The following is a 13,165-nucleotide window of genomic DNA, read 5'->3' on the forward strand; positions in this document are numbered from 1 at the left end:
ATATTCCACAGCATATGGAATGCCATCATTCCACACATTCCCCGGGGTGGCACCAAGGTGCCCAAACTGGCAGAAAATAGTCAATCAGCAGTGCAGAGCTGTGTGTTAGGGTGGGGAAAGGGTTCAGCAGCAGCATGGCTGGCTCTGCCCCACACAGCCTGGCCTGTCCCAGCTTGTCCCGCTCCTTTGCTTGCTCACACTGGTGCTAAGGCAGCACAAACTCCTCCTGTTCAGGGAAATTCACCTTCTCCTGATGTGCAGGAGTCCACATCCATGGCTGTAGCTCGGGTGAGGTGCTGGGAGTGCTTGGTGAGGGGAAGAGATGGCTTGGCTGAGGTGTGGAGAGGGAGGGACAGCTGGGAACCCAGCGGGTTCTGACTGTCACTTGGCAAGGGTGTCACTTGTCCTCTTAGTTCAAGTCAGTCTGTGTTTCAGTCACTACTCCAGTGAGCAGTTTTCTCCCTTGCCAGGTGCCACACAGAGTTTGTGAGCAGGATCTGGGTTTGGCAAGAGCTAGTGCTGCAAGGTAGTGGTGGAGAGAAATGGGGGGGATTTGGGTGTTCTGCAGAAAGCATTAACAACTGCAGATATGTCTCCCAAGAATTCACCTTAAGTGGCTTGGTGAGCCACAGGTTTCCTCCAGCTGAAGTCAAATTTCTTCCAGAGAGGATCATCTTCAAGAGTGAGTCCGATCTATGAGCTTTACACACTGCTCCTGTTTATAGTTTCATATTTATAAAGGAAATGATTTCTTCTTTTAGGTTCAGACTTTAAAAGCTCTTTCAGCATCTAAATCCCTCTTCTAGACCTCCATCTGATACCTACTTGCTCTCATTTAGATCTGGAATTGCAACCATGACCTTAAGTTATAATTCCTAATGCAGGAAACAACACAGTTTGCATTTCTTCAGGAAAGTGTTTAAGTACCTGCAAGTGATCAAATGTTGTCCTTAATTGGAGTATGTAATTATAATCACCTATTCCTGATGTCATATTCTGGATTCATATTCCTGTGAATCTGCATGACTTAAACATCAACTTCTTCTGAGTGCACGGGTTCCTGTGCCAGGGTTTGAAATGTCCCTGTCACAGCGTTAGCTTCCTAACCCAGCCTAGCTGACCCAACAGTTCATAGTTCTTGTCTTCAGGTGCACATCCAAATTTTCCTAGTCTAAGGAGTGTGTCAGGTTTCTGTCCCTTTTCCTCCCCCTGAGACATCGGGACTATCTTTCAGCTTTTATTTTTTAATCCCTGTCAAGTTAGTGAGTCAGCTGAACTTTAAAGGTAAATTTCAATAAATTTCTTACTGAAAAGCTTGAGTTCAGAGGAAAAAGACATCACGAGAAATTATGTATTTATCATTGGTATTATATAAAAAGAGTGTCATTCCCAGGGCCTGATTACAGGAGAGTTTAGGAAGTCGAGCAAATCCCATTTTTCTGCAGTGCTGCCCAGGGAGTTATTCCCAGAGGACAAATCATTAACCACTATTCCCTAAACTCCCCTTTTTTCCCCCACTAAGTTTTGCTCCAGCACAAGGTGAGACCATCCATGTGTTCTAATATCGTCCTATGATTTCTAAGTAGTGTTTGTAAAAATACCACACATTAAAATGTTACTACAGTAAAAATGTCCCATCTACTGCTTCTTTTTATCCATTGAGCCATTTGCCCTGTCAGAAAAGGAGATTAGATTGGTTTGACATGAATTGCTCTTGCCAAATAGAAGTTGGCTCTGTTTTCTGTACTACACTGGAGGTGGCTTAGAAACTGATTACTTAATAATATTCTTTTTCTCTTAGCATTGGAGGGAACAGAACAATTTAACAATGATTTTTTTTTTTTTTGATCCCAGTGGAACAAATAAAAAGAAAAGTCATCTAGAATCGAAATAAACTTCGTAATAGAGAATGTTCACAGAGAGTTTATGTTGCTGCATTAATCAGCAGCACAGTAATTACATAGGTCAGTGAAGGGGGTCATAAAATACCAAAAATGCTTCCCATATGCATGGTCTGTCTCCCAAATTACTTAATTACCCATCAGCATTTATATGTGCTAATGAGTAGGAATCCTTCTGGCATGGAATGCAGAGAGGCTTGTTTCAGCCCCTCGGATTCTCCTGTAAATATGAAGATTCAGGCCTCTAGCATCATTTTCTCCATTTATTTATTTATTTCATCAGTGTCAGTTTGTCTAAGAAGTTATGCTTTAGGTTATCCTATACTGGAATCCGTGCCGTTTTTCTTCTCTTTCAGGAGACAGTGCTTCCTCAGGTTATCATTCACTCTGTAAAATACAACAAGATGGACCAAACAGGTCCAAATCAATAATCCAAGAACAGGAGGGGAATATTGAAACACTCCGAACTAGTACAGGAGCAGCTCTGTTAAGTGAAGAATAAAAAGCCCTAGGAAGGAAACACTAATGCACAAAGGAAGGTGTCTGTAGTAGGTTATTTCCAGTCAGAATGGTAATGTTTTATATTTAGGCACCCTAGAACTGTTCTTCTACTTTAAAAATCAGACAATAAAGAAAATCTGGACAATTTCTGCTTGACTACTGTCATCAATACCAACTCCTTGCTGTTGCGAGCTGAGGGACATCTTGGCAATTTGTTCCAGGTGGCACAAAATTTGAGTGGGAGCTGTGGGTGTGTGTGTGCTGGACCACACCCAAGGCTGGACAGACCTGCAGCTGGTAAAGACAGGGAGCAGGGACTGATGTCAATCAGTAGGAATGATGGCACTCAGGGAACTGAGCTCACAGAGAGTGAAATGAACTATTAATTGCAGAGGCTCATCTGCAAAAGCACTCAGATTCTTCTGGATGAACTGATGTCATCGCATTTTATTTTCTAACTTTGCTGTAGCTGATACTGTTTTCTGCTAAAGAGTGTGGGAAGTTTTTTATTACAGAGAACTCTGCCAAAAACCACAGAGCCTCACATTCTTGAAGAAGTTAGCAGTAGCAGGCAAATATATTCCCATCATATGAAGCTTAAACTACTTGTGGGTCTTTAGCCATAGAAGAACCGTAAGCTAAGCAAGCAAATCAGATTACTCTCATTGGGAACACTTTAAAAGAGCATTTTGATTTCACAAGAAGGGCTAGTGGAGGGTACTGTTATTTATGTGTGAGGAAGAAGACAACTCTTAGTTAAATTACAAATTAAAATAACTTATTGGAAACAGAAAAATTGAAAAATTACGAAAACTAGGAAAATATAAAAATTTGGGATCCTATGGCTCGAGAGATGGTATGCCCCAGGAGTGCAGGGATCTGAGATCTTCTGGCTGAGACAGCACTAAACCTCAGGTAGAGAAAAAGGACTTGCAGTGCTGAGCTGACTTGTGGCTGGTCCAAAAGCCAGAAAAAAATTACTCAAGGCTCCTTAAATAGGAGTAAGGCTTTTAATGCCCAGCACTCACACCCACCCACAGCCAGCCTGCACACCACTCCCTCGGAACTTCCTGAGGCTTCTCTTACTTTTTATAGTTCCTTTGCTCTGCCCCAGCCCGCCCACAGCCCGCCCACAGCCCGCCCCTTCAGTTTAAAGTGATTGGTGCTTTCCCTTTGAGAGACATCTCAGCCCACCAATGGCTCCTCATTGTCAGAGGGGTGGTATCAGTTGAGATAAGGGCGGTAAAATGCCCTCATTAAAATTCAGGTTGCCATGGAGCTTGCCTGCCGGCTAAGGGCTGAGGGGCTAAAAATAGCTGGTGGCTGCTAGAAACTGGGGTTTTTGGAGTTGGGCTTTGAGTTAGGGTGCCAAGTAAAAACTATTAAAAAAATATTAAAATCCATCCAACACATCTTAAAACACTTGTAAAAGTAGGCAATAAACATAGGAAAGATAAATCTTATGGTGTACAAGTGGTTTAAAGTTTGAGAAAGGGACATAACTTGGGGATTTTTAAAACTGAGGATTTTTAACTTGGAATAGTGCAACTCTCTTAAGAAACTACTTTGAACAATTGAAAACCTTGATAATGGGACTTGATTTTTGTACCTGGGCTGATGGGTTAATTTTAACATTCAATTTAAAACTATTTAAGGGTTAATTTTAACATTCAATGTAAAACTATTTAACTCAGAGTTAATTGATTAAAACACTTAATAGGCAAAGGCCAAACACAATTAGGGATTTCATGTATGACATTATGGTAGAGAGAACTGTACAGAGCAATTTAAATACATTAATTCTGCATTGTAGAAAATGTATGGCACCTCTTTCTGTGGAAGAGCTACTTTTATTTCAAACACAAGAGTCTTGCAAAACTTCCCATGATAATAGCAAAACCTTCACTTCAAATCCGTTCATGTAATTGCAAGTTCATTTATCCCCAAGGAACCTGTGTGCTTCGACACTGGAAGTGTAGCCACTTCCCTGGCCTTTTTCCTGGGCTTTTACTTACACAGTGTTTATTCTTGGGAGGCTTTCCCTGGCTTCTCACTGAATCCCCCTTTCATCTGGCTGCCCGTGTTTGCTGTGCAGGGAGTGAATCAGCGGGAGCACCATGGCAGTGCCACACACAGGGACACCCCCGTCTGCCCCGTCCTGCTCTGTTTGCTGGCCCTGCTGGAGCTGTCCCTCAGCAGCCCCCAGCCCATCCCCTCCTGGGGATGGAGGATGAGAGTGCCCTGCAAGCCCTGCTGCAGCAGTGACAAAGCCACAGCCCTAAGTTTGAAGCACAGCACTGTCAGGTTTAAGCCAAGCTCTGAGTACAGTATTTTCACTCTCCTGGAGCTGGTAGGTCTAAGGGGCACTGCTTGGCACAAAATTACACGAGGCAGAAATAGGAGCAATTAGAGCAGAGCCAATGCTCATGAAAATTGCCGAAGAGGAGGTTTTGCTACCCATTTCTGTGCTTGGAAGGGTGGCAAACAGGCAAGGGTGGCATTTCCAGCAAGGGTACACCTGAGTTTTGTGGGGCATCACTCTGTTGTCACCCATGAGCCCCCCTGTCACTACTGAATGGCATTAATAAATCACATCTCAAACTACCACTTTAAGATACAAAAAGGCAATAAAATTAAATACTTCACTTGGCTTTCATGTTGAAGAGGCAGTTTCCTTAGTTGCAAATTATTTTTTGCTCAGATTTCTAATTCAACCAACCAACCAACCAAAAAAAAGGAATATATTCAAACTGTTATAAGCAAAAGTTAGGAGAGAAGCTGGTCCTTAGTGTGAAAGGTCTGTGTTTCCATTAATGAATGTACATGGCTCTGCTTAATTTCCAATGCTGTCTCTGTCAGCAGAGAAGAAAAGAATAAGAAAATCAAGAAAAAGAACGTTCTTAATTTATTTTGTCAGTAAAACTGTGTCTCTGCTGCTGGAGCCCTGGCTGGGATGCGACAGGTTTTTCAGAAGCCTTCCAGCTGTGAAATATTCCCACCACTGGCAGGATATTCCTGGGTAAATGCACTGACTTTGAACAATAGACCTTTCAGTGCAGCCAGGGATTGGTATCTCTCAGAAAAGCTGTGATTAATCTCTCTGCAGCAGAATTATACACCAGGTTTGTTCCTGTGCTGTCAATCTCACACTCGCTGCTTTCCTCCCTCTCTCCTTGTTCCCTGCCTGCTTTGCTCTCTTTGGTTTGGGGATCTTTGTTCATCGTGATTTACAGTTTCCAAAGGATGCTTCAAATGCATTTAAACATAGGAAACTTGAAAATTACGTAAGTATAAAGCTTTTTAGGTAAATACTACTATGTGGGATATGAATGATCTAAGTTTTGATTTCACATCAAAAACCCATCATTAAGGATCTAAGATCCTGAGAGTTTAGACCTGTACAGTTTAGGAATTTGAGGAACTGTCAGTCCCTAAGGCTTGGCACTTGTTTTGAAGTATTAAAAGTAATTTATGTTTAGATTGCAGTTCTCCAGCCTTACCAGTTAAGGCCCTGCTTCTGCAAGCAGCAATGTCTTGCATCAAACAAGTATTTTCTCCTAGGTAGGGTGCACCTTGCTTATAATCCAAATTACCTCTATAGCAAGATGATGTTGTTTTTAGAACAGAAAATTATTAATGCTGGAAAGGCAGCAATTATTTCTTCCCCTTCCAAGCAGAGGGAGCTTTCCTGTGGCAGGTTCCCATGGACCAGCTAAATTGATGGATCTGTGTTTCCTGAGCGAACATGACGCACGGAGCAGCAATCACCGGGAAGTAATTGACGGTTTGCTGTCTCATGTCCTCAAGCCAAACCTTTAATTCTATTAATCCACATTTACCTGTCATCATATGCAGGAAACAAACAGCAAATAACCCCTAAACAAAGCAATGACTCCACCGGCAGAGCCCACAAAGACACCCCGAGCCCTCCCGCTTATCTGGTCAGTGCCTGGAAGGCTGAGCTGAATTCTTCCCTCCCTAAAGAAAGAAAAGGCCGTGGAGAGCAGAGGGGGCAGAAGGATCGGTTCTGCTCGTTACCATGAAAAAGGAGCTGTCAAAGCATCACCTTCTTTCATCCTTCCTGCCTCGCCAGCCTTTTGCTGACCCGGGGAACGGGAGCTCAAATCAAAGCGTGTGGGCGAGCGCTGGAGCTGCGCAGAGCAAAGGCGGGGCGCGGGGATGGGACGGGGCCCGGCAAGCACAGCTCAGCTCGGCTTCCCTCCGTTCACGGGGCAGAGGCCGGTGCACACACAACCCCTCCTTCTTCCAGCCCTGATCCTGCCGGGGAGGCTCCTGCGTGGAGAACATGAGCAGCCAGGTGCGGATGCCGCCTGTGCTCCAGGGCAGCAGCAGCAGCACGGCGTGTCCTTGTCATGGGCACCCGAATGTCCTCGGGCAGCTGCAGAAAGGCTCAAAGCAAAGTTTAACTGCTGGCCCAAGAATGGCGAATTTTAACCGAGTCTTGTGTTGTAACAGCTCACAGTGGGCAAGGTGAATGTGAGCTGGGAGAGCTGCTGAGGTACAGAAGGAAAATCGGGAACTGCATTGTTTTTAAAGGCAGGTTTATGAACCATCCATCAGCTCAACATGCAGAGACCCGAGTTCACTTCCAGGGGTTTATTATTTTTGGTGAAGTTAAGCAAACCCATGCTTTTGAATTTTGGTTTGCCTTTTAATCAAGCTTAGAATGAAGCGACTTCTCAGTGACAAAAGTCCTCCCAGGACCCTGGGAACACATACTGCCTTGCCAAGCTTTACAAAAATGCTTTATTTTTTCCATTACTTTATAAGTGAAACTGTAAACCCATGATCTGGCCCAGAATATAATAACAAAAAAGTGCCAGGTCAGAGGTGAGTGCTACAAAACAGGTGTAAAGAAGCTTAGATTGTGCATCCTTAAATTTAAAGGGCTTCCCCTCACTCCTCGATTAAACAAATGCGTACTGCACACACTGGTAATGTACTTAGTGGGTGAAATGCATTGTAAATGAATTACAGATTTTATACTTTAAAAGATTAGTTTGTGCTTAAAAAGCTGTACCCTGTCTGATGTTAAACCCCAGTCCCACCCCCATTTTTTTCAAGGCAAACCCTTACTGATGGCTCTCCTCTTTTCCTGGGCATGCCACTGGAGGAGGTCCAAGCCCAGATGATCCCGCTGAAAGAAACGTGCCCGTAGCCCAGGGACCCTCAGCATGGGATCCCCCAGCCCCTCAGGGTCTCGCCGCTGGTCACAGCAGCGCTGTGCCTGGCTCCTGCCTGCCCGCACCGTGGGCATCCACGGCTGCTCCCGGACATGGAGCTCAGCCAGTGCTGGTGCCGTGTGGGCTTTGCTGGTGGTACCACCTGGACACAGCTGTGCCAGCTCTGTCCCTCTTTATTCATATAAAAGAGCTGATCCGGGAAGCTCTCAGTCGAGGTTCAGTTGAGCAATTCCAAGTCATTTTCTGGCAGAAATGGGTGGCCAGGCTTGCCATTAGCACAAGCAAACAGTGATATCCCTGACAGCAACCTCCTCCTGCCCCCTTCTGGTCACTGGGAACACGTGTTGTGGTGCCGGCTGCATCTGTGGGAGCAATGGGGAGCGTGAGCCCGTGCTCTGCACCACTGCTGAGCTGGCAGCACGTTGGATACGGCCAGGACGTTCTCTGTTTCCCCAGAGCTGGGGCCTACAGGCACCTTGCCGCCCCTGGGCCCAGGCTGTGCCACCAACAAAGCCCAGAGGGCCGGGAGGAGAGCCCAGGGGCAGCGCAGCTGCTTGGGCAGGGGCTCCTTGGGGGGACACGGGCCAAAGGCATCCCTGCAGCAGCAGCTGCCACCACAACCCTCCCTGCCCTGCGACAGCTCCCGCAGCCCAGGGGGACAGGCTTTTGTCAGAAAGTCTACAGCCAGGAAGGAGATTGTCCCAGTAATTGTGTGCTGCTTTTCTGCTCTGCAGCTGGTCCCAGAAACATCTGTCAGACTGCTGTAAAGGTCTTAGTATGGTCTGATAGCTCCTCTGCTTTTCCAGTCTGCAATTAGAAAGCTTGCAACAAATCCACCAATAAATTCCTTGTTACCTCTCTGAATTGCACACTACAGTTTCCTCCATTTATTCGCAATACCTGGAGGTTCCTGTATATAGTAATGGTCTTGAGGATCTCTGATTCTTTCCAGTGTTTTTGTTTTTTTTTATATTGAGACAAACAAAATAGCCTTATTGTGTTTAGTTTTAGCAGGTCTAGTTTTTTCCTTAGCGTGAGGGTTTACTTAGAAATCCACAGGTAAACTTATTTTTATTTAGGTTTTTTTGTTCCCCAAGCAATTATTTTGTCAATCTGTTTTTTACTTCTTAGTTAATGTTCCATATATGAACAATTTTGACTCTCTTTTTATAGGAATATAGAGATCTCAGAAAGCTGTATTTTTAATTTTGATGACATCCTCCCTCCCCAACTCCCAGCTTTTACTATGGTTCTTTTTGAAACATCCCTGAGGATAGGTAGAGTTACTTGGGAAATGCTTGGCTTAACCTGGGTAATGGATTATTATTTTTAGCGCTATAAACGTACATTGCTTCAAGCTTCACAGCCACAGTCCTGATTTGTTGCTCACTGCATGGATGCCTGTCTGAATTAAACCAATGTTTTTGAGGCAGCTGAAGAGCTTAGACCTCAGAGATTAAAGTTCCTGGGAGGAGGAGGAAGAAAGGATAAAATCCTGTTTCAAAGACCGTTTTTTCATTTCTAGTATGCCGGAAGTATGGTATACTACACCTGCCTTCAAATATCATTTAATTACGGAAAAACTCTCTACAGTGCCAGACACCAGGACATAGTACTCAACACTTTGCCTCACAGTGTATCAGCCTTAATTACAGTGAGAGGTAGGTCTTAATTACAGTCCGATTAGAGCCAATCAGCATTGTATGCATGGCAAGGAGAATTTGCACGTGAACAGATGAATATGTCCCACTCAATAATGAACAAAATTTGCCTTTACTTGGAAGAAAGTAGACATGGAGCAGTGCAGTATCTGGGTTTTATCCAGCGATAAACAGGGCGAGAAGCTGCAACAACTTACCTGTTTTACAGAGCACAAGTACTGATAACAGCCCATAGTGCACCCACATGAAGGGATCTTCAGGACATTCCTTTATTTCTTAGCAAGGAATGGGCAGCAAAATGCTGGCCTTTTTCCATTTGTCTGAACTGGAGGCCGTGCTCCTCTCCTGTTTCTCCTTGAGCACACTGTCTGTTACTTGCAGGCTTCACTCAGTCCTCTCTCAGCCCATCACTAAATGGCACAACTGCCAAAAACCAGGTGCCAGCATCATTACCCAGCATTAATCCAGCACTGCTTTGATGCTGCACAGGAGCACAGAATGGCTTGGGTTGGAAGGGACATTTAAAGGCCGTCTAGTCCAATGTCCTGCAGTGAGCAGGGACACCTTTAACTAGATCAGGTTGCTCAGAGTGTGAGCTTGAAAGTCTCCAGGGATGGATTCCCACCTCTCTGGGCAACGTGTCCCAGGATTTCAACATCCACAGTGTAAAAAATGTCTTTCTTATGTCTAGTCTGAATCTACCATCTTTTAGATTAAAACCATTCCCCCTTGGTCGTGTCACAACAGGCCCTACTAAAAATTCTGTCACATCTTTTTTACAAGCCCCCTTAAGGTACCGAAAGGCAGCAATCTGGTCCCCCTGGAGCCTTCTCTTCTCCAGGCTGAACACCCCCAGCTGTCCCAGCCTGTCTCCAAAGCAGAGGGGCTCCAGTCCTCAGAGCATTTTGTCCCTCCTCCGGACTTGCTCCAACAGGTCCATGTCCTTCCTGGGTTGGGGATCCAGAGCTGGATGCAGTACTCCCGGTGGGGTCTCACCAGAGCAGAGGAGTGCAATCACCTCCTTCAACCTGCTGGGCACACTCCTTTGAGTGCATCCACGATAAGGCTGGCAGTGCACATGGCCAGCTCACATCCAGCCTCTCATCCAACAGCACCCCCAAGTCCTGCTCAGCAGCGCTGCTCTCCATCTCGTCATCCCCCAGCCTGTGAGATCAGCTGGGCTGGGACTGTGTCACACCCCTTGGACAGAGCTGCTGTACAGGATGGGCTCCCGCCCCGGGAAGGAAAATTCCTGAGGTCGATCCCCACACAACTCCACCCTGGCTGTGAGGTCACAGCAGGCTCTGAGGTCACAGAGGTCCCAGAGCCCTGCGGTTGCACAGCACCACAGCGACCGAGCAGTCCGGCGTTGACCACAGCTGTTGCGGCAGCAGCGGCGGCGGCGGCAGCGGTGCTGACCTTGGGACAGCAGCGTCAGGACTGTGGTGGCAGCGAGAGCTGCGGGACTGGCTGAGGGCAAGGCACCATGGCCCTTGCTCTGCGCCTCTTGCTTCTGCTCCTGCTGGCAGTGGCCCTGCCTGCCAGGGCTGCCCAGGCTGCTCCGATGCGAGTGCGGGGAGCAGGTGAGCCGGCGGCCGGGCTCCCCTTTCCCGGGACAGCACTCCCTTCTCCCCGGGAAGCGTGGGGGAGGGTTTTCCCCAGGGCTGTAGGGAGGGCTTCTGTGGTGGGAGTGAGAGAGCCCTGAGGGGCCCTGGGCTGCTCCAGCCGCCCCTCCAGGGATGTTGCCCAGGGCCTGCAAAGAGGGAGGAGAGGGACCATGAGCCAGCCCAGAGCTCCGCAGGCCCCTCTGCAGCTTTGGCCATGGCCATTGGCATCTGGCTCCCACGGCCTTACCCAACCCCCTTGCAGTGCCCGGTTCCCTAAGGCAGAAGGGGATCCCAGCACACCATGGAATGGTTCTGATCTCTGCTCCCTTCTAGACCGGGATCAGGACATGGAATATCTGGAAGCCCTCCTGGATGACGGTTTGAAGACCTCAGCACGTGCTGGAGGCAAGTTCTCAATGTCCCTTTTTAGTGACACAATGATCAGTGTCAATGTGGCAAGAGCTCACTCATGTGCCACTCTCCTTAACATCATCTCAAGGCTGAAGGATTCTGGAGACCTTGTCCTGCTCCCTTCTCGAGCCCTGAGTGATCCCACAGGGTCGCTGTCGGGGGAGGAAGGAGCATTTAGCTCTCAGTCTTCATCCCGTGTGCAATGCCAGTTGCTCCTTGCGTGTGCTCTGTGCAGCCACGGAGAAGAGCAGAGAGGGAAGGGGCCGGGCCCAGGGCTGTGCCCCGGGGCGCTGTGCCTGGCGCGGCTCCTCTGCCGGCCCCAGGCAGCCTGAGGATGTTGAACAGTGCCAGGGGAGCTGTTCTATCCTGACTTTCTTAGCAGCTGAACCTGTTGGTGAAGCGGCTTCCCAGGCCATGTCTACGACTGAGCCTCTGGGGGATGGTGAGGGTAGGTCAAGACCTTTTCCCCGGGTGAGCTACCAGCTCCCAGCCCAAAGTTGACCGGGGGGCAGAAAGGACAGAAGCTTCTCTGGCTGTTGAGTTACAGGTGTGTCTGCAGGGAGGACTTCTCCAGCTCCTTTGCTGGCTCCTGCACCCAAGCCCGGCTCCCATCGCAGGGGTGAGTAGTGAGTCCCTGCTGACCCCACAGGCTGAGCACTGGTTTTGTGGGATCCAGTCATCTGAAATGGAACTACTTTCTCTTCAGGTCCGCCGAGAGGGAGGAACAAACCTACAGGAGTCAAGAAGTCCCTGGAGAAATCCAAAAACAAGGTCCAGATGCTGAGTGATCTGGAGAGACGGCGTGGTGGGTGCATTTCCCTCAGCCTTCGCCTGAGCCTCATTAGCTGGGGGCTGTCGCTGCACATCTGCACACGCCGTGCCCGGCACAGGGGAAGGGATCCATCGCAGCCTCGCGGCCCCGCTGCTGCTTTCACGCCCTGCAGGGCTGTTTCCAAGCCTGGCCTGGCTGCAGCTCCTCCCCAGCCTCTGCAGGAAGGCATCTGGCATCAGCTGACAGGGTGCCCAAACTGCACCAGGGGCCATGCACACCCTGAGATCCCCTGCAATTTCCTGGTCTCCGGGTAGATCAGGAGTGGAGGCTCTTTGGAGAAGGGAGGGCCCTGGCCTATCCCAAGAGCCTGGGCATTTTCCTGATCCTGATCCATGTCTTTGACCAGTATTGCCTCCTGAAGATGCCACCTCCCCATGGGGAATGGTTCCATTTGACCCAGCTGTCCCTCTTCCTTTCTCCAGAGATGGAAGCAGAGGCTGTGCTGAAGGCGGCGTTTCCCGGAGGAAGCAGTGGCTCATTGGCAGCCTCTGCTGCAGGAAGGGAGGCCATGCCAGGCACAGTCACAGGAGGTAATTGCTGAGCCTCTGGGCCTGAGCCCTGCTGACGCTTGAGCTGCCATCTCTGCTGCTGGGCAGTGCGGGCACAGCCCGGGCAAGAGCAGCACAGCACAGAGTTCTCCCGAGCAGGCTCAGGGCACGCGGGTACTGAGCAGTCCTGCTGGGCTCCCTCCGTGGGAGACACGTCCCGAAACCTGGGAGCGGTTGCAAGGGGTGTCCATGGTGGGGAAAGGGCAGAGGGGCAGAGCAGGGCTGCTGTGTGTCCTGACAGGGCCTGACTCTGTCCCCTTGGGCTGTGGGAGCTGTCCCAGCAGAGGGAGGGAGGGGCAGTTGTGGCCCTGCAGATTTCCCAGGGCTGTAGGGAGGGTTTCCATTGTGCAGAGCACCGCAGGCCCCTCTGCAGCTTTGGCCATGGCCACTGGCATCTGGCTCCCACGGCCTTACCCAACCCCCTTGCAGTGCCCGGTTCCCTAAGGCAGAAGGGGATCCCAGCACACCATGGAATGGTTCTGATCTCTGCTCCCTTCTAG

Source organism: Aphelocoma coerulescens, chromosome 11 (genome assembly GCF_041296385.1).
Source record: "Aphelocoma coerulescens isolate FSJ_1873_10779 chromosome 11, UR_Acoe_1.0, whole genome shotgun sequence".
NCBI lineage: Eukaryota > Metazoa > Chordata > Aves > Passeriformes > Corvidae > Aphelocoma > Aphelocoma coerulescens.